Source organism: Myotis davidii, unplaced genomic scaffold, assembly GCF_000327345.1.
Source record: "Myotis davidii unplaced genomic scaffold, ASM32734v1 scaffold59, whole genome shotgun sequence".
NCBI classification, from domain to species: domain Eukaryota; kingdom Metazoa; phylum Chordata; class Mammalia; order Chiroptera; family Vespertilionidae; genus Myotis; species Myotis davidii.
Genome location: NW_006293001.1, coordinates 7,396,590 through 7,418,945, shown reverse-complemented (window position 1 = coordinate 7,418,945; position 22,356 = coordinate 7,396,590). Strand labels below are relative to the sequence as shown.

General features: G+C 38.4%; 1 protein-coding gene and 1 pseudogene across 2 annotated transcripts in view; one reads left to right on the top strand and one right to left on the bottom strand.

Moving 5' to 3' along the window:
* Positions 1-22,356, bottom strand: part of B3GALT1 (Beta-1,3-galactosyltransferase 1) — a 342,206-nt gene that overhangs the window by 147,940 nt on the left and 171,910 nt on the right. The window lies entirely within an intron of this gene.
* On the top strand, positions 3,702-4,306 carry LOC102762644 (annotated as a pseudogene).

The window sequence follows — 22,356 nt, the reverse complement described above, 5'->3', positions numbered from 1 at the left end:
GTCTGTGGAATTTTCATGCCTATGTACAATCCCCATGCTTTACACTTGGATTTCTCCTGTTAACCTGTCTCGGGTAATTGGATAGTTAGCCCAGCCAGAAGAACTTAGTGGGAGGAAAAGTATTAAAATTTTTTTAGCCCCCACGGGACTGAGGAATGGGGAAAACAGCAGTTTAGGAAAAGACAATTGGTGGCCAGGGCAAAGGGGTCTAGAAACAAATGCACTTACAAGTAGAGAGCCAATAGCACTATTATTCTGATTCTGAGGCATTAGCCCATGAGGCAGTCTATAAGCAGAAAAGTGAAACAGCAACATTTATTCACTACTGATTAGCTGCCAATTTTTGCTACCTTATTTAATCATTTTACAGATGGAAAAACTGAGCTTCAGAAAGATTAAGTATTTGCCCTATTTAATGCAGCTAGTCACCAGTGCAGCTGAAATTCTAACCTAATTGCTTACAGAACCAGACATCTTAATCCCTATGACTCAGTGGTTAAGGTTGTGCTCACTGGAGCCATTTTTTCCTAGGGTTCAAGCCCCCACCCCACCACTTACTAGCTGGAGTGACTTACATAGTCTCTTACAACTCTGTTTTCCTCTTCAAAATGGGGATGATACTAGTTGCTATCAACTGTTTATGTGCTTCTTTTTTATTTTATATTTTTAAATCTTTATTGTTCAGATTATTAGTTCTTCCTCTTTTTTCTCCCCCATAGCTCCCCTCCACCCAGTTCTCCCCCCACCCTCTGCCCTTACCCTCCCCACCCCGTCCTCATCCATAGGTGTATAATTTTTGTCCAGTCTCTTCCCGCACCCTCACACCCCTTTCTCCCTGAGAATTGTCAGTCCACTCCCTTTCTATGCCCCTGATTCTATTATATTCACCAGTTTATTCTGTTCATCAGATTTTTATTCACATGATTTTTAGATTCACTTGTTGATAGATGGTGTCCGTTTTGTCTTTTAGTTGTATTTTTGAAGTGGTTGTGCAAGGCAGCAATTTCAGGTGTTTATCTATGCCGCCATCTTGGTTTCTCCTGCTTAGGTGCTTCTTAAATGCATATGTTGAAGCCCTAATCCCCAATATGATGGCATGTGGAGATGGAGCCTTTGGGAGGTAATTAGATTTAGAGGAGGTCATTAGGGTGGGGCCTCAATGATAGGAGTAGTGCCCTTACAAGAAGAGGACTGGACCTTCTCTCTCCCTGTCAGAATACAGTGAGGAGGCAGCTATCTGAGCTAAGAAGAGAGTTCTTACTAAACACCCAATCATACTGGCACCCTGATCTCGGACTTCCCGCTCTAGAACCGTGATAAAGAAATTGTTTCCAGCCATCCAGTCTACAGTACGCTGCTATAGCAGCCTGAGTTGACTAAGACCCTAGTACCTTCTTTCATATATTGTTATGAGGATTCATTGAGATAGTATTTAGAAAGCACTGAGTATGTATAGAGTATGGTGCATTGTAAGTATGTAATAAATGTTAGCTATTAGTATCTGTAGAAGCACCAGCTACTGGTTTTGTGTGTGTTGCTTTTAGGCTAACGGGAACAAAATAACACATTTCTGACAAAACTTCAGAGGTGGAACATGTTTTTAGAAACTGAGATTTATTCTCTCACCTGTTCAATAATAACATAGCTGCTACTCATTATTGCTTGTATGGAAACACATGAGTGGTGGTAGAGAGGCAGAGAGGTATGGTGTGGAGGACAGACTAGCTTCAATCTCAGCTCTGTTAACAGCTGTGTAGGCTGTGATAAACCAGTGAAGTCTTCAAATCTCGGTCTCTGCTTTGGAGAAAGAGTTCTGAATAATACCCCATATCTCAGGAGATGATGGGTTTGAAAGTATTTTGTACACTGTAAAGCACTGTGAAAAAGCAAGAAAACAATACCTTGCTAGTGAAGTTTAAAGAGCTTTCTAATTTGGGACTTGAGAACCATTAAGAACTGAGACATGCTGTACTAAATCTAGTTTAAAACAAACAAAAAATGTTGAAATGTGATTCAACCTAGAAGAAAATGTAGCTTGGTTTACATGGAGAAAGGACTCGGAATAGATTTAGAGACTCCTAGAGAGTAACATGGTGGATGAGCAGTGGTTACAGTAAGTCAGAAAATAGATTTGAGCTTTTACAATGTCCAGCAGCATTTAAAAGGGCAGTCCTATTCTACACTTTTATCAAGAACAATGGGCTCCTTTTTTTCCTGGGACAATGCTGGCCCAGTACCCTACTGGGCACTACAGGTCAGCTATAAGGCTAGTGTGTGGATGCCTCATTCACCAGGCAGCAGGCATACATACATGCAGGCAGGCAGGCACGGACCCTGAGATTCTGTCTATGAAGGAGAAATGGGTCTAATTGGAAGAGGAAGAGGTAGGGAGGGCTTGGCCACCACCTGCTGCTCTGCAGGTCAGTGGTATGCCCTTAGCTGTTTTCATGCTTTTCCTGAAGGGATTTTTCCCTCTTCACCTCTGTGCATGATTCTTTTGGATCTGTTTGTATCTGATGTGAGGCTAAGTATATAGAAAGAGGGTAGGAAAGAGGAGACCACTGAAAATACATCACTCAAGATGGAGGGACATAGTGAATGATAAAAATAAAGCCTAACATATGGTAAGGCAACATGTTGAAGCATAAACCCAGACTTCATTTACTAAAAATGTAAAGAAAAGCCTTAAAAAAATAGGGAGAGGGAGAAATACATGGAGCAGACAATTTTTACTCAGCAGAAGGTTCCTCGGCTGTCCCTGGCGAGGTGTGTCTCAGTACTCAATCCCAGGCTTTCGTCTTCCTCCCACACCTATAAATACAATCACTGAGCAGGTGCTCCATTTTTACACAGCTCTCCCCCAATTCCCTGGCATCACCCTTGTGTTCACTATTTGCGCCTGCAGTTTACAGTAGAAAAGGGGTAGTGGTGTTAAGAATATGCAAGCAATACCCTAGGGCAGCCGTGGGCAAACTACGGCCTGCGGGCTGGATCCAGCCTGTTTGAAATATATAAAACTAAAAAAAAAAAAAGACCGTACCCTTTTATGTAATGATGTTTACTTTGAATTTATATTAGTTCACACAAACACTCCATCCATGCTTTTGTTCCGGCCCTCCAGTCCAGTTTAAGAACCCATTGTGGCCCTCGAGTCAGAAAGTTTGCCCACCCCTGCCCTAGGGTATATTGAGAAGTAGGTAAAGTTTGCTTTCTACCCTCCTCCATCATTCTTGTTAGCACCCACCACTTGCCCATTCAACAAGTTCATCTTCTACTGATTCTCAGGTGGCCTTCTGAGTGGGCAAGACTGACTTCCACTGACACTCCCTCATGGTCCAGGCCTTTCCCTTTAATCTCTTCTCTCCCATAGACTCCCCCCTCGGAAGCCCTCTTCCTCTGGTCTTTCTAGCACATTAAAACTAATTTAACAGGCCCAGCCAGTGTGGTTCAGTGGATGAGCGTCGACCTATGAACCAGGAGGTCACATTTTGATTCCTGGTCAGGGAACATGGCTGGGTTGCAGCCTTGATTCCCAGTAGGGGGCATGCAGGAGACAGCCAATCAATGATTTGCTCTCATCATTGGTATTACTATTTACCTCTCCCTTCCTCTCTGAAATCAATTATATGTATATATTAAAAAACAAGTAACTGATCTAACAGGCTCTTCCTTTCCGTCTGGCCACATTTATCAGGTAAGCCATGGACACCTACATGTACAACCAGGAGCTATGGAGGAAGGAGCATCCTGATGTAAACTGCTTCCTTCTCAGGGTGCACTGCTGGCATTACCGCCAGCAATCTGTGCTCCACAGACCCCCCTTCCCCTCCGGCTTCATAACGCACGCAAGCTGGGATACAGGGCCAAGGGAGGTTAGGTCATACATCGGATTCATGTGCATTGTGGTGGCTGCAAAGACCCTGTTCCATAGGTGTGACCTATGGTAAGCCTGTCCATCATGGTGTGAACCAGCTAGAGTTCACTCCAAGCCTTCAGTTTGTTGCTGAGGTGTGAGCTGGATGCCACTGTAGGACTCTGAGGGTCCTGGATTCTTACTGGCTTGATGAAGATCCCACACCAAATTCTCTGAGGTTAACCTCATCGATCCATTCCATAGGCTATCAGGAGGAATTCTGACACCAGTGGATCACCAAACCAGTCCACATGCACAGGGAGATGCAAGGGCTGTCGTCTGCAGGCTGCAAGCACTGTGGCCATGGAGAGGGCCGCACATTCCACTATTAGTGGTTCCCGTTGTGCAGCCTGGAGAAGACACAATACTCTCCAGCTCCACTGTTACTACTAATATAAGTAATGTTTGTAAAATTCTCACCTAATAAATAATTTAGGACAGTCAAAATACCCTAATCTAATAATTACAGAGCTAAGGTGCTAATGATTGATAATGACTTAACGGGCTAGCTAGTCAATTTATTCAAACAAAGAATACACAGGCATCCTATCTAATAATAGAGAAACATGGTAATTAACCATAACTTCGCTACCTTCCCATTGGCTAATCAGCAAGATATGCAAATTAACTGCCAGCCAAGATGGCAGCAGGCAGCCAGGCAGCTGAAGCAAACATGAGGCTTGCTTACTCCAGTGATGGAGGAAGCCAAGGTTTCCGGCCTGCCGCAGCCCAGCTCTGAGCTCCAGATGCAACAAAGTTGCAATTATAGAACCTAAACAAACTCCAGAAACCTGCTATCAGCCGGCAGCGGGCTCAGAGCTTAGAGCGGCCAGTGATGGCAACAGAGTTTCAATTATATACTCTAAACAAACCGAGATTCCTACTTTCAGCCGGTAACGGCCTCAGAGCTGGAGCCGGCTCTCAGCTCCAGTGACAGCTATAGAAGGTAAATAAATCCCAGAATAAAAAGAAAAAAGATAAAAGGAGAGGCTGGGAGCTTCAGTCTCCCACCAGCCTGAAAACAGCCCTCAGCCTCTCACCTAGACCGGCCAGGCACCACAGTGGGGACCCCCACCCTGAAGGGGGTGTGACCAGCTGCAAACACCCATCAGCCCCTCACCCAGGCTGGCCAGGCACCCAAGCAGGACCCCCATCCTGATCCGGGACACCCTTCAGGGCAAACCAGCCAGCCCCCGCCCATGCACCAGGCCTCTATCCTATATAGTAAATGGGTAATATGCAAACTGACCCTAACAGCAGAAGGACTGGGAATGACTGATCACTATGACACAGACGGTGGTGGAAGCCTCTCCTGCCTCCTCAGCAGTGCTAAGGATGTCCAACTGCAGCTTAGGTCTGCTCCCCGCTGGCAAGTGGACATCCCCTGAGGGCTGCTGGGCTGCCAGGCTGCCAGAGGAATGTCTGATTGCCATCTTAGGCCCAATCCCCCAGGAAGCGGGCCTAAGCCAGCAGGTGGTCATCCCCTGAGGGGTCCCAGACTGCGAGAGGGTACAGGCCAGGCTGAGAGACCCCCCCATCCCCCTTGAGTGCACAAATTTTTGTGCACCGGGCCTCTAGTGTTAAAATAAGAGTGAAAATTTAAGAAACTGGGATTAAAAAAAAAAAGAACCTCCCAGCATTTTAATTTGTATATTAACCCAGGTTATTTTTTTAATTCCCCATTAAGATACTTTCTAGAATAAATTTTAAATATCTGAACTCTGTTTCATCATCTGGATATTTATTAAAAACCTCAAATAGAGAAAAATTGAAAACAAACTACGTGCTCCATAAGAAGACTGTTGCATTCAACCATACAATAAAGTAATATGTGGACATTAAAAATAATACCCAAAAGGATATTTAATTACATAGAAATACTGCATCATCTTATTCTAAGATAACATGGTTTGCTTTTCAGGAATTTTGAAGCATCTAACAACCAATTTCAAAACAATTCAACAGTTACTAAGCAGGTGGGCAATTATGACACAAGATGTTGCTTGCATGTGCAAATGTAGCTGGATATAAAGAGAAAGGTTTCTGTTTATCTGTGTTACTCCGTTTCGTTATTTATAGTGATATGTTGAACTTTAATTTTACTGGTATACTTCTAATTGTCATTTTAGTTGCCATTTCAATTGTCTTAAAATGCACTCTGATATAGCTCTGACATGAAAAACACTGTGCATGAAGAAGATTGTGTCTGTCCTGTGCCAGATAATACAGAAAGGCCTGGGGCAGGGGACAGGGGCAGGCTAGAAGAGGTCAATGGGGGGAAAAGGAGGACATATGTAACACTTTCAACAATAAAGATTCAAAAAAAAAATAAAGACACTAGAAATAGCCAAATCTCCAGGATTTTCAAAGCCAGGAGAAGCTGCTGTGGCTGACTCACACATCATAAATGACCCTCACTGTGGCACCAACATGCTACAACTTTTTGGCAAACTTTCAAAAGAAGCTGCTTAACTTTCATCTATTTATAATGCCATCAAGCAGAAAACAAAATTGAGTGTAGCGAAAAAGAATAAAAAGCCTATGAGGAGTTAAGACCTCTTGATTTGCTTCCAAATTTTAATATCAACCCTGAAAGTGGGAAGATGTCTGGATAAAGATCCTGTGTTGTCACTGGGAAGCAACATAGCACTGTTGGTGGCCAGTATGACAAGCAAAAACATATGACTACAAATGACTTAGATCACATTTTTTTTTTCATTTTTCCTCCTTTTGAGATGGGAATATCTGTAACTGCTATCTGATGCCTACCATTGTATTGTGGAAGCTGATAACTTGTTTTCTGGTTTCTCAAGTCCATAGATGGAGAGGAATTTTGCCCAGTCCTCACACATACTGATTTATACGATGGGACTCTTTTTGTAATATGCACTTTTATTGATTTCACAGAGGAAGGGAGAAGGAGAGAGAGATAGAAACATCAGTGATGAGAGACAAGCATTGATCAGTTGCTTCCTACATGCCCCATACTGGGGATCCATCCTCAGCCTGGGCATATGCCCTGACCGGGAATTGAACTGTGACCTCCTGGTTCATAGGTTGGTGCTCACTCACTGAACCATGCCGGCTGGGCTATGATGGGACTTTTGAGCCAAAAATATTCAGAGGAGATTTGGAGCTTGAGTTGATTCTGGAATGGGTTGAGATTTGAGTAGATACTGGGTTGGGATGTATTTTTACATGTGGGATGGCTGTGAATCCTTGAAGACAGAGGGTAGATTTTGGTAGACTTAAACAAAAATGCCATCTCAACAAAGCTATATTTTCTTTCTAGTCCTTAGAACCTGTTAATATTCCCTTATATGGCAAAAGAGTGACTATTACCTTATATGGCAAACAATGTGATTAAGTTAAGGATCTTGTGATAGGCGTTTAGCCTGGGTTATCTGAGTGAGCCCTATTTCCATTCACAAGTGTACTTACTAGTATAAGAGAGAGGCAGAAGGAATTTTGAGCCCCCCCCCCCCACACACACACACATATACAGTGGAGAAGGCATTATGAAGATGAAGGCAGAGATTAAAGTTATGAGGCCACCTCCAGCCAGCACAAGTTACCAGAGGCAAGAAACAGATTCTGCCTAGAAACTCAGGAGAAAGTGTGGTCTTGCCAAAACCTTGATTTCAGACTTGTGGCCTGCAGACCTGTTAGGTAAAAAATTTCTGTTGTTTCAAACTATCACATTTGTGGTAATTTGTTTTACCAGCCTCAGGAAACTAATGCAAAGACAGAGGCATATAATAGTACAGTATGGCATTATCATGAATTACTAAGTAAAAAAGCTTAAAAACACACTGTACTATAATGATATTTTAATTTAAAAATAGCAGGTAATGAACGAACAAATGAATGAACGAATGAATGAATGAATGAATGAATACATCTAGAAGACAATATATCTCAGTCTGCTTGGGCTGCTATATCAAAATGCCATAGACTGGGTGGCTTAAACGGACATTTTTTCTTACAGTTCTGGAGGACAGAAGTCAGAGATCAGGGTGCCAGTGTGGTTGGGTTCTGGTGAGCGCTCTCTTCCTGGCTTGTTTTCTCCCTACTGTGTCTTCACCAGGTGAAGATAAAGACAGCTCAAATCTCTCTTCTTATAAAGTCACTAATCCCATTATGAGGGCCTTCATCTAAACGTTACCTCCCAATGGCCCAAACTTCTAACACTATCACATTAGGTACTATTGAGTCAAACCCTTCCATATGTATATATGGCATATAAATATTTAGCTCATGATATGAAAATAACTCGTGCCCTTGAATTTGACTCAGTCAGGGTGAGAAATATAATTATCTCTAGCAAAGAAAAGAAGTAATTCCCTTATTTTACAGGGGATAAAGGTTATTCACTGTCCCTGAAAAGGGGAATCATTTTTTTTTTCCCTGAAGAACTCTGGCTTTAGTAGATTTAAAAATATTTCCAGATAACCCAAGAATCATTAATGATAAGAATATAGGACTTCGAAAGGAAGGAATTAAAAGGATGAAAGTTTGAATAAAGGAGGAGACTGAGGAAGAAGGGTAGAGAAGAGGAGTCTGGTCTAAATGGCAGGTTATAAGGTCTTTGGGTGAGTACTTTACCAAAGATGTGGGAGCCATGCCTGGCAGATACCAAAAGTTCCTGCCCCACCATCATCCAGCTACACTAGGACACACTCAGAGACTTTAAGACTGAAGAGAACCTTTGGGTATTGTGGGGTTGTGAGGACAACCTATGACTGCTGTATTTAGCAGTTAAAATAAAGTCCTAAACTTAGGATAAGGAAGGATGGATGCCCTTTTTTACATTTTTTTTTTTTACTATGGATATGTAATACTATAAAATAAGAAAACAGCATAAAAAATAAAAGTCATAAAATGAGGTAAAAGATTCTATAAATCCATCAAAAGTCATGTATTGAATATTTTTAAAAAAGAATGAGGAAAAACTCTTCACCAATAGTGGCATATCATTGGTTAAAATAACAGCTGACCGGTCAAGAAAGTGCTTAGCCCAGAGTTAGTTCTTTGAGCCCTGGGGCTTTGAAATTAGAAGAGGCTGAAGATTAAGTGAAACTAGAAAATGAGCTCCAAAAGTGTGAACAAAAGCTGATGGAGACAATCACATCTAACTCCCAAAGGACAAAGTTTAAATCCATCACTTGCAAAACTTTCCTTCACTCTGGCTGTGGGGCTTTGTGGTATTAATAGCATCTCTAAGCTGAGAAAAAGTACAGATGTCTTGTGCTGGTCAATGAGCTTCTTCTGGCCTGAAGCAAATCATTCTGATTTAATTGACTGTTACCTTGTACAGAGAAAGGGGATAGATGTTTATGGTGACATAACTTTATACCTGCACTCAATCATTTGGTTTGTAAAAAACATATATCTTCCCTGCCTTCAGTCAAGGGTGAATGAACACATGACATAAAAATGATAAAGTGCCCAAATCAAAGTGATATTAAAGTCCACATGCCAAATGCTGCTTACATGTTAACAGCGATGAATTGAAGGATGCCTGAGGTTCCTCTAGACACCATTCTGCAAGGCATAACGCACTGGGTGTAGAGTCAGATAGAACTAAGGATGAAACACGGCTGCTACTACTTCCTAATTGTGCTAAATTGGATATGTCATTCCTTTCTTTGAGTCTTGACCATAAATTGGGAAAATGATATCTATACCATGGGGATTTGATTTTGTGAATGCTACTTAGACAAAGATCTAAAGCTTTTAATCCATTGCCCTATATAAATTCAGTCACTATTTTTCTTTGATGCTATGTCACCAAATGTGAGTTTTGTTACATTGAAAGTCTATAAGGGAGAAACTCTTTGGGACACGGAAGATATTCCCGTCACCCTTAAATCATGCTTACTGCTTACTCTTGGTGAGCCTTGGCTGCTGCTCTGGTTAAGGCAGGGCAATGTGATTGGACCAGCGGAGTCCAGGACAGAAGAGGAGGTGGGAGATTCCTGACAAAAACAAGGCTATACAAAGAGGGAGAGAAATAGGTAGGGAGCAGTAATGTCAATATAAACTTGCAGGGTAAGGTTTCTGGATATGAAACACTGTGTCAAGAAATAATCACAGAAGACTCACAAAGTCTTTCATAGAAGTTCTAGAAATACTTGGAAGGAGGGCAGACCTAAGCAGACAAAGCAGGCTGAAAAAATGATGCCCTGAGCTGAGTACCATGGATAGCTCCAAAAGAAGCCATTTCTTCCTCCCTGAAAAGGGGGCAATTCAGGATTATTCAAACCAATTTTATAGAGAGGCCAGCATCACTGTCTTAAAAGAGCAAGATCTAGTAAGGTATTTGATCCCAAACACCAGAAGAAAATTTTATCCTTTTAATACTGCCAAATGTAGGTTAGTAATAATAAAATATCTCCACAGCACTGTTCAGAACTGGTTCCCTCTTGCAGAGGACATCTACTGTGACCTTAATTGATTTGATTAGGGCTCCTTATTCTTGAAGATCCTGAGCTAATTCATGATCCTATCAGGAAGGTCCCCACCTCCTTAACACTAACATGATGTCGAAGTTTAGGGTTAGTAGTGGGTCAACTGTAGAATGTTTCAATTATGTGAGGTCATGAGTATGGGAGAGGGAATCTCAGGTGTATAATTCTAGGACCATACTTATCCCAGTCCATTAGTTTAGCCAAACTGCTGTCAAGGGTCCCCAAAGACGGGTGGATATAAATTATGCTCTACTTTCTGTATACCCTGGGGAAATTCATTTGGTCCTTCATGGTGTCTGTTTTCTTATCTGAAACATAAAAGGATTGAACTATAATATCTTGGGGGAAAATAAGTTCCATTATAGAAGATGAAGTTATTACAGAAGATGGATTATTTGGTTTCAAATTATTAGTTCAGAGACTCCAGAGACACAAAATATATCCCTGAGGAAAAAAAGAACTGTAAAAGTATACAGAATTAAGACTCAACCAAGCCTTTCCAGGACCACAAGAAAATCAAGATATCATTAGCAAGTGGATAAAAGAACCATAATGTGCTTAGCTGCAAAGTACTATGCTGTCTTAGAACTGAGAAGGGTGGAGTAGCCCCTCAGATCTTCTATGCCAGGAAATGGTCGAAATGCAGGCTTTATATTATGGCTTTAATGGGCAGCTGTCCTTCAAGTTCCAAAGCTTCTAGGTGACAGAATGTAGAGTTTTATAAAGTCCAAATTGTCTGGAGGGCAGTGCATTAGAGTACAGAATAGAGCAGTGGGCTAAAATGGGACACACAAGATTTTAATTATAGGACCTCCTTAAACATAGCAGAGTTTGGCTGATTTTTTTTTTTTTTTAGGAAAACAAGTTTTATTGTCATTTCTGAATAATCACATTCAGACTCCTTAGTTGTCATGTTCTCCAAGCACTAGGCATAAGACCTGTATTTTCTGGAGTAGCAATTCTCAAAGTGTGAGCCTCAGACACCTGTGTGTCTCTGATACCATTTTGGGTGGTTTATAATATCCTCCCTTTCCAACTATGTATCTCCAAGAGGCCTGGTTTTCTTCTTATATTTCAACCAAAATAATGGATCACAACAGATAGACTGTGGAAGCAAATATGAAAATCCACTTGTTTCTATTGGGCCAGATAATAACTAGATATGCAAAACTATAAAAAAGTGCCATCTTCTTACTAAGAAAGAAATTTCTTTTGAAAAAGGTCATTTATTTTTCATATAAATGACTGCATTGCTTCTTAAAATAAAAATGTAAGTCTCTCTTTTAATTTCTAACACGGTAAATATTGATAAATATGACTCAGATAATAAAAAGCCCGTTGGAGGTCTTCAATCATTTTTAAACAGATCAACATGTTTGATCAGCATTATTATAGAGGCATCAGCATTCAAGTTTTCCTGAAGAGTTAATCAGTACTTTAATAACAGAGTAAAAATGAGCAAAAACTCTTGGTTTCTGAATTTGTATGAGATGTTAAGCTGTCTGGGAGATATGGGGGCTGACATTGGTGTATTTAGATTATTAACTTGGTTTGATGTGGGTTAACACATTGAGCATGGAAGGCTCCCCTTTTAGGGCTCTGGGTCCTTCCACCTTGGGCTGGCCTTGAGCTTTGGAGTAAGTGTTGACAGATAATACTAGTGGGTTTCATCCTAACTATTCACCTACATTTTGGCCTCTAGAATAAACCAATAATGAAAGAAACTGTTCTGTAACCAGGAATTATTGAATTGAGTCAAAAAAGCTTAGGATAAATGTAGGCAAAATCTCTCTATTGGTGTGGGTGACTAATATTACATGTTAAAGTACATTTCTAGGTAACTGGTTGAAGTCTCATCACTTAAATATATCAAATGTAAAATATTTCTGAATACTTCACTGTAATATAGTTTATAGGAAATAGGGAACAATATTGTTAAGGTTTACATTTGGAGCAAAAAGATTTATGACTGGGAAAATTTCAATAAACTAGGGTAATTGAGATGAAGTACTAACTAAATACATGAAAATAAGTTTAGAATGGAAATACCTTCAAATGAAATATTAAAAGATAATATTTTGATGTTTAAGAATATATGTCATATTCTAGCCAATACATAATGGAATTAAAAAATAATATATTACTCGACTTAAATGAAAGCAAAACTTTTGCTTTGCGATTTAGACAAAGTCAGCTAGTCTGTTTTTATATCTCCTAAATAAGGAGAATGCATCAATACTCACCAACTCCAACATTCATATGTAAGCCATCATTGAATAGGTTTCTAAGTTTATTTTTTCTCAATAAAGCATGTCACCTATTGTCTTACAATTCGTTTGTTTACTCTATACTGGTCGCTATGATGCACACTGACCACCAGGGGGCAGACGCTCAACACAGGAGCTGCCCCCTGTTGGTAAGTGCGCTCCCACAGGCGCAGCTCTGCTCAGCCAGAAGCCAGGCTCACAGCTAGGGAGCTTCTCCAGCCTCTGCAGCAGCACTAAGGACCCCTTGAGGGATGTCCAACTGCCAGCTTAGGCCTACCCCCAAGCGTGGGACATCCCCGGAAGGGTCCCAGACTGTGAGAGGATGCAGGCTGGGCTGAGGGATACCTCCCCCAACCAGTGCATGAATGTCGTGCACTGGGCCTCTAGTTTTTGTTATAAAGTTCCAAAGCAAGATTCATTACAACCTTAGAGAAACATCACAAAAGAGTAAATGGTGGCATCAGTTCAGTAACATTTTGGAGAAGACCTCAAGGGTATCTTCACAGACAATTATGGTATTTCAGGCAAGAGTAGAATTTTTACCCTTAAGAATTTGGTTTTTTCAATAATATAATTTTAGACCTACTTGATCATTAAGTGTTCTTTTTCTTTTACACATTTTGCTGCATTTTCTTGGGGGTGGTGATAAGAGTGGAGTAAAGATAGAGGCAAGGAGAAGAAGTAATTCTTGGCCCAATTACATTTTTATTTCTCTGGTTGACTAAAATTATTTGTGTCTCTTGATTAGGAATTTCAGTTTTCACAACTCCTGGGCTCTATCCAATTCTAAATAACTCTTTCTTAAGGCATGTGATTCCCAAGGCAGTGCAATAAAATTCTTATCAAAGACCGAGCTAATTCAAAGCCATCAGCTTATAGTTTGTCTGCCATGCTATTTCGTTTTCAGTAAGCAATTATCATGTAAAATTCTGGCTTCAGTTGCATTAAGACTATGCACATGTCATGAACTCTGTATGATTATAAAATACTGAATCTTCATGAAAGGGCATATAAAGTTAATTAAAAGCTAATTAAAATGGATAGATAAGTTTTAAATACCTGACATTGTCTACTTATTCGGGTCATCTGAAAGTCGAAAATTGGCCAACATCAGATAAAAGACACTAAAGTATTTCTCTTGGGGTAATTTCAGCCTCAACTTTGAGAAGAGGGGTCAATTGTTTATATAATTCACTCACATATCAAAAGAAGGAATACACAGTCTGTAATATATTGCATACATTCATTAACTTCAGAGTATCTGTGCAGGGAATTCTCTAGTACAAATGGAAATTACATGTACATTACAGTACATTAGTACTGTAGCTTACATCAAAGCCTATGATTATTATACAAAGAGTCCAAGTAAACAAGTACTGGTACTGCAATTAACATTTGGGGAGAGTAATTAGTTGTTTTCTTTACCCTCTTTACCAAAAACATTTATTTTTCAACGAAAGCACATTGGAGCCTAAAAAACAAGGGTAATATTTTTGAATAAGCCAACCAAAAGAAATAAAAAATATGGGTTTTATCATTAGATATAGATCAGGGACATATAAACCTAGTTACTCCAAAAGAGGTCAGACATTGAAAAGGAAGTAATGCCGCTAGTATGACAAATGCCACTACCTCTACTTTAGGATTGGATTTCATCTGCCCCCAGGGCCAGCCTTACAAGGTCCAGAGCCATACTGCCTGATGGCCAGTGTGTGTGTGTGAAGTTCTGGGCAGCCAGGAGTCTTTGAGATGCGTTAGGCATAGGCGGATCCCTGTGATTGTACCTTGATTTCCTTTTCTATCCTGAGTAGGACCTTTCCTGTTTTAAAATGTTGGCTTGTCCTGGCACTCTGAAATTTTCTTCTCCCTCCCCCATTTGGAGGTCTGATTCTTGTCCTACCAATTCCTATTTGCTGCCCCAATTCTGTTTCCATAGGCTGTTCACCCAGAAAACACACACTATTGTACCTCTCTGAAGATATACCTGTCATTTGCTGACAAAGAAAAAATTCCACTTCATGCTGTTGTTTTCTGCTTCTGCCCTTGTCTGTCCACAAGTGGAATGTCTACCATGGAGAATGATCAAAGGCAGTACAGACAATGAAATCTACAAACTCTCCCTTTTCTGCTTTGCTTCATCTGCTCACAAATTGTTTCCCTTCCCTCTGCTTTAACTGCATGTAAACCTGCTAACTCCTTTTCTTTGCTGTTGTCCTTAGATTCTCTCACTCCAACTAGGGGCTATGATCTACTGCTTGTATTAAATAAATTGTAATGTAACTGTGTGTATTTGCTCTAGCACATAAACTAAATGGTCTGTAACAGAGTGTATTTTCAATCATGAGTAACACCTGCACAGCATTTTCTGGATGAGAAGAGAGAGTAAGAGGGAAGGAGGGAAGGAAGGATGCAGGGAGGGGGAGAGAGAGAATGCCCAACAATAACAAAACATAATAGAAAATTAATCCTACAGGACAGCTCATGTGAGATCCTCAATACCCTCCAAGAGGATGATGTATCCATTGCTCCCCTTTCCTACAGTCATTTTTAGAATGTATTTATTCTCAGTGCATAACGGACAGGGGCCTGTCAGTCAAAAAACCTCATAAAATATATTCAGTCAAAAATTAAGCAAACCAAAGTTTAAGAATGATAATTAAAAGGGTAAATGTACAGACCAGGAATTTCCCCTAGATAAAATTTAAATGATGCCATGCTCCAATGCATCATTTCTAAAACCAAAGTCTCGTTTCAACAGCATTGTGTATACTAACTTGATGTGAGAGAGTGAGTGCATGGGGCAAGAGACAAGAACTCCCAAGAATCCCATGTCCTCTCTCTGGAATTCTGCCTTGGTGACTATACAGTGGTTTATTTTTAAAAAATATATTTTTATTGATTTCAGAGAGGAAGGGAGAGGGAGAAAGAGAGAGAAACATCAATGATGAGAGAGAACCATCAAAATCATCAATAAGCTACCTCCTGCATGGCCCCCATCGGGGATCAAGCCCACAACCTGTGCATGTGCCCTGACCAGGAATCGAACTGTGACCTCCTAGTTCTGAGGTCGATGCTCAACCACACCCTCTGGGCTATACAGTGGTTTAGGAGCCTTTTTTTTTTTCTTGTCAAACTTCCCAACCGTATCCACTTCATAGATGCCTTGCAAGTTGAATGACCCTGGTATTTTAACGCAAACAGTGTTTATTGACAGTGATTGAGTTTGGGACCATTTATAATTACCTGAATAGAAACTGAGAACAATTTTCAGTGTCAGGATGTTGGGCATGAGATAGAAAAAAGCATTCAGATATTGAATGTTAACTTCCATCCAAATGTTTTAGCTGGTATCTCCAGCAAACACCAAATAAATAAGTAAATTACTAAATAACCATATAAAGCCACAAAAATTAAGCAAAACAAATAACAATTTTACCATAAAACAATGAATTCCTAAATAGCAAATGTTGAGAAAGAACAAGTAGAATTTTAGTCAAAATCGTCTCTCCTGCCATTATCTCCAGATTGCATCACTATGAAAACCCATAATTTAAAAAAAAAATCACATTTTAACCACATTAAAAGATGGAAAAGGGAATAGGCAACTAGAATTCTAGATCTGGGATAACGTTTTCCATGCATGAATTTCAATAATGCAGTTGTTTTGATAGTAATGTCACTGGGCACATCAAGAGCAGATACCCTTTGTTCAACAGCTGTGGCTGTTTCTTCCCATTCACCAAGAAAACTGTCACCAGGCCAGACTTCTGACACTGTCATCAGCTTTATCACCCACTGATAAAGAACCAAGCCTCTCATACAAAGCAGTTGTGTTTAGTGATCAACAAATTTTTCTCTGTAGGGATATAGACTAGGCTTCTGCTATAACAGATGGCAATCATGGAAATGAATCCTATTTTCTACCAAATTGATAAGCTTATGTTAAATTATATTATGCAAACTTGAGTACAAAACAGTACTTGTAATCATTTAGTATTTATTATTACAGTTATGGTATACCAAGAACAAATTGACTAAATCTGTTCGTATATCAAACATTAATAACTAAAGTAATAAAACTTATTTATATGCCATTTTGAAAACATCTCAAAACCAACACATAAACAAACACATACACACATACACACACACACACACACACACACGCGCGCGCGCGCATATGCAGGACCAAAGAACACAGAAAATGAGTAAAATCAAGTTAAATTATAGTGATGGAGTCTGGGAAAATTTCATATTGAAATGGAACTATTGACTGCTGTAAAAAATGCTATTATTAAAGTTGTTTTGTATAGAGATAATCAACTACTGGGATAGTACATTACTCAAATATGTTGCATAATTTTGTTTACATTGTCAACTGGGAGGTAGAATTCTTTTCTACTTATCCTACATTTAAATTTCAGTGATTGCAAAAACTAACAATGACATTCTACACATAAGCATAACCAATGGACACAAGACACTGGGGGTAGGGGAGGCTGGGGGAAGGTCAAGGGGAGAAAAAAAAAGGAGACATATGTAATACTCTTTGTAATACTTTAAGCAATAAAACAAAATTTAAAAAAAATAGATGCTATGTCTATAGATATGAACATTCTATGTAAACTATTAGTGAGTAGGTGCTAATGACGTTTCAAAAGAAAAATATGCTATAATCCAGTAGGGTTTATTCAATGAATAGAGAGTGGCTCAATATCTGAAAATTTATAAACATAACCCATGTATTAATACACCAAAGGAAAAATTATGTGACCCCATCAATAAATTCTTAAAGGATATTTGCTATGTCTATAGCCATTTCTAATTAAAACCTAAGTAAAACAGTAAAAAAAAATAAAAAATAAAACATATTAAGAGTACAGTCACCATATGCAGAAATGACATGAACAGATTTTTATCACAACTTTGTCCTTGAGAACAGAGAACATACTTAATTGTTTCATGAGTCACAGAGAAGAGTGGAAACTGAATATTTACTACCTTGTTTGGCTTATGAGCCAATGTGGATAAATCCTATGTAAAAATTCTTAAAATTCACACTTGATACAACTCTTGAAAGAAAAGACTCCTTAAGTCTTGATGAGGAAATTATTTCCCTCCTCTAACATCTGTGATTTGATCATAGCTTGATGCATATCTTTGTTTGATGCTTTTCTCCCTCCTGCACTCTATAATCCAAACAGATTTACATATTCTGAATTTATACACCCATATCTGCACTAGTCTGCATTACCTGTTGAAAAGATTTTCTCATAATTGAACAAACTTATTTAAAACCTGCAATAGACTATACAAAAAGAAAGTACAAAATTACTTATCATGTTAAGATGGTTCCACTTGTAATCAAAGAAATGGAAATATGTAAAAGATAAATACAATACCATTTTCTACCTATTAAATTTCATAAAGAGATGGATAGATGTCCCTTTGTTGCCGAGGTTGAGGTGAATCTGGAAGCCTCTTAAATGGCTAGAATAAGGATTATTTTGCCGTTGCACATAATGATATACTAAGAGTTGTAAAAAATGTTCAGAAATAAAGATTTCATAATCCCAGACTTGTTCATTTTTTCTAAGGAAAGAAACCAAAGAAGAAAAAAATCTTACATATAAAGATGTTCACTTCCAATATCATTTTTGATGCTAAAATACACTTAAATATAAAAAAATAGTGGAAATATTAATTGATATATGGTAGAGCTACCTGATAAAATATTATGTTGCAACAACAACAAAAAGGAGAGATAATTATGAGGAAAGATTAGGCAATGAAAGAAAATAAGTAATTTAAAAACTTAAAAAAGCATAAATTCAATATAATTATCACTATTTAAAATCTGTAAATTGTGAAAACATGCTTTAAGACATATAACACAGAAAATAGGTTTGTTAGGATGATATATTATGTTTGTTTTCCAATGTATTTTCCAAACACTCTATAATATTTTCATATCATTTTATGATAATAATTACATATAATCATCATCTTTTTTAACTCCCAGTTCCAATAGCCTCCTTTCATGGGACTTGAGTATGTTCTTGCATTACAGTTAACAATTCATTTGCAGCAATAAGCTGTTCATTAATTCGCTTACAGACTTTGGAAATGAGCATAAGAGTTTGTAAATAGATACTGGGTGTCACTAATAGTAAGTATTGTGACCAAAATTTGAGGATGCCTATACTTATTTGTCTATTCTGCTCAGGAGGATTAATCATTGCCATGTTAAACAGCTGCAAAATTCATAAGGCCTCCTTCTCCAATGACTTATTATTATCTACTATTTTCATATGGAATTACCATATTACCTGATATTTTCATATTCTCCATTCAAAATAATCACTAATTTCACCCCGTTGATAGGCTTTTTTTTCTATCAAAAGCAGAAAATTACTCACTGCAGTTATTTAAAGAAAGTTAACTTTGAATACAGTATTTTTCTAAGTCTGTGGATCACTCCCAATAGGAAGCACTACTTTTTCCTAGAGTTTGAAATAAAGACAACTCCACCCCTCAACCCATGCAATCCCATGGCCCAAAGAAATCCTCGAAGAAGAACAAAAGGGAAAGGGCTGGTATCAAGTCCATGTTTTCCCAAGTAAGTGCAGAGAAATCGATATGCTTGAGATTTAGTCTAATATGGTTGGTGAGTTTTCATGCAGGCACTTTCAAATTAAAAGGAGTTCTACATAGTGACCAAAAAGATTTATACCAAATATGCAAAGCTGGCTCAACATTTGAAAACTAATTAATGTAACCTTCATCAACACCCTAAAAAAAATCACATGATCTTATCAATATATGCAGAAAAATATATGCATTTGATAAAATTCAACAATCATTCATGATAAAAAAAAAAAACCACCTCTCAGGAAACTAGGAATAGAAAAGAACATCAACTTAACAAAGAATGTCTACAAGAAACCTACAGCTAACATCACAGTGAGAAACTTGGTTTCTCACGAAGACCAGGAGCAAAGCAAGTATGTCCCCTCTTACCATTTCTTTTCAACATTTTACTGGAAGTTTTAGCTAATGCAATAGACAAGTAAAGAAAATTTAAAAGAATATATATTTGAGAGGAAGAAATAAAACTGTCTTTGTTCGTAGATAACATAATCATCTATTCAGAGAATCCAAAAGAACTAATTTTTAAAAAAAAAAACACACAAAACACCCCTGCTAGAACTGATAAGTTTGCAGGATTTGAGATTAATAGTCAAAAGCCACTTGCTTTCCTATATATTAACAACAAACAACTAGAATTTAAAATAAAAATACTACTATGTGTACCACAAACATGAAATGTGCAAGAACAAGTTTAACAAAGTATGTACAAGATCATTATGAGGAAAGCTGCACAAAATCAAAGAAGAACTAAATAAATGAAGATATACCCCCTGTTTATGGGTAGGAAGACTCAATATTGTCAAGATATCAGTTCTTCTAAACTTGATCTATAGATTCAATGCAATTCTAACCAAACCCCCAGCAATTTATTCTGTGGGTATTGACAAAATGATTCACAGGTTCTATGGCGAGGCAATAGGTCCAGAATAGCCAATACAACCTTGAAGGAAAGAACAAAATTGGAGGTCTGACACTACCTGGTTTCAAGACTTACTATAAAGCTGCAATAATCAAGATAGCATGGAATTAGTGAAAGAACAGACAAATAGATCCATGGAATAGAAAAGAGAGTTCAGAAACAAGTCCACATAACCACAGTCAACCGATCTTTTGACAAAGGAACAAATGCAATACAGTAGCATAAAGTAGTCTTTTCAACAAATCATGTTTGAACAACTGGGCATCCATATGCAAAAAAATAATGAATCTAGACAGAGACCTTTCACCCTTTCCAAAAATTAACTCAAAATCGATCACAACTTAAATGTAAAATGCAAAACTATAAAATTCCTAGAAGATATAGGTATGGTGGTAACTTTTTAGATACAACACCAAAGAATACTTCATGAAAGAAATAATTGATAAACTGGACTTCATGAAAATTAAAAACTTCTGCTCTGCAAAAGACACTATCAAGAGACTGAGAAAACAAGCCACAGAACATGAGAACATATTTTCAAAGGATACATCTGATAAAGAGTGATATATAAAGTGTACAGCGAAATCATAAAACTAAGAAATAAGAACAAACATCTGATTCAAAAATTAGCCAAAGACCTTAACAGACACCTCACCAAGGAAGATATACAGATGACACATAAGTATATGAAAAGATGCTCCATATGTCATCAGGGAAACACAAATGAAAACAACAGAGATACCCCAAACACCTATTAGAATGGCCAAATCCAGAATAATACCAAATACTGGTGAGGATGTGGAACAACAGGAACTCTCATTAATTGCTAATGAAAATGCAAAATGGCACAACCACTTTGGAAGTTTCTCACAAAACCACACATTCTCAGATCCTAAGGTCCAGCAATTGCATGCTTTGGTATTTACCCAAAGGGATAACAGAGTTGCATCCACACAAAAAACTGCATACGTCTGTTTATAGCAACTTTATTCATAATTGCCAAAACTTGGAAACAACCAAGATGTCATTCCGTAGGTAAATAGATCAATAAACTGTGATACATCCATACCATAGAATGCTTTTCAGTGCTAAAAAGAAATGAGCTATCAAGCAATGAAAAGACATAGAGGAACTTTAACTGTATATTACTAAGTGAAGGAAACCAATCTGAAAAGGCTACATGTTTTATGATTCCAACCATGTGACATACTTGGAAAGGCAAAACTATGGAGACAATAAAAAGATCGGTGGTTGCTAGAAGGGGGGGTTGGAAAATGAATGAATAGGCGAAGCACAGAGGATTTTGAATATTAGATATATCTCATTATAAATTTGTATAAACCGATAGGACATATACCAAAAGTGCGCCATCACGTAGACTATGGACTTTGAGTGCTTATGATGTGTTAGTGTAAGCACATCAGTTGTGACAAATGTACCACTCTGGTAGAGGATGTTGATAATGGGGCAGGCTATATATGTGTGGGGGTGGGGGATAATATATGGGAAATCTCCGTACCTTCCCCTCAATTTTGTTGTGAACCTAAAACTGCACTAAAAAAAAGTCAATTTAAAAAAAAAGCAAAAGAAAACTCACAAAACCTAAAACTAAGGAAGCATTCGGTCAAGCTTGGGCATTTGTTCAAACTGAGGTTCAGGCTTCTCAGGGGAAGTGCTAGGTTTGCTCTCTCCTGAATTGGTTGCTGTGAATTCTGAAGGTAAAGTGCAGGCAGATGAACCCATTGGATTTCACATTACTTTTATTCTTATTCATCTCAATTTTTATTGTTGTGGTTAATCGTCACTTTAGGATATTTTTTCCCATTGATTTTTTGGAGAGAATGGAAGGGAGGGGACAGATTGCGAGAGAAACATGGATGTGAAAGAGATGCACTGACTGGTTGCCTTCCACATGGGCCCCGACTGGGGCTGGGGTGCCCTTGACTGGAATCGAACCTTCAACTCTTCAGTGGACAGGATGATGCTCTGACCACTGAAAACCAGCTAGGGATTCATCTCATTTTTTATTTATGTGTCTTGGTTTGTACATTGGAAACCATCTGGTTGGCATCATGATTATTTAATTCTGCAGCATATTTGGAGGCTTTTAAAAAAATATAAATAGTAGGTCAAATC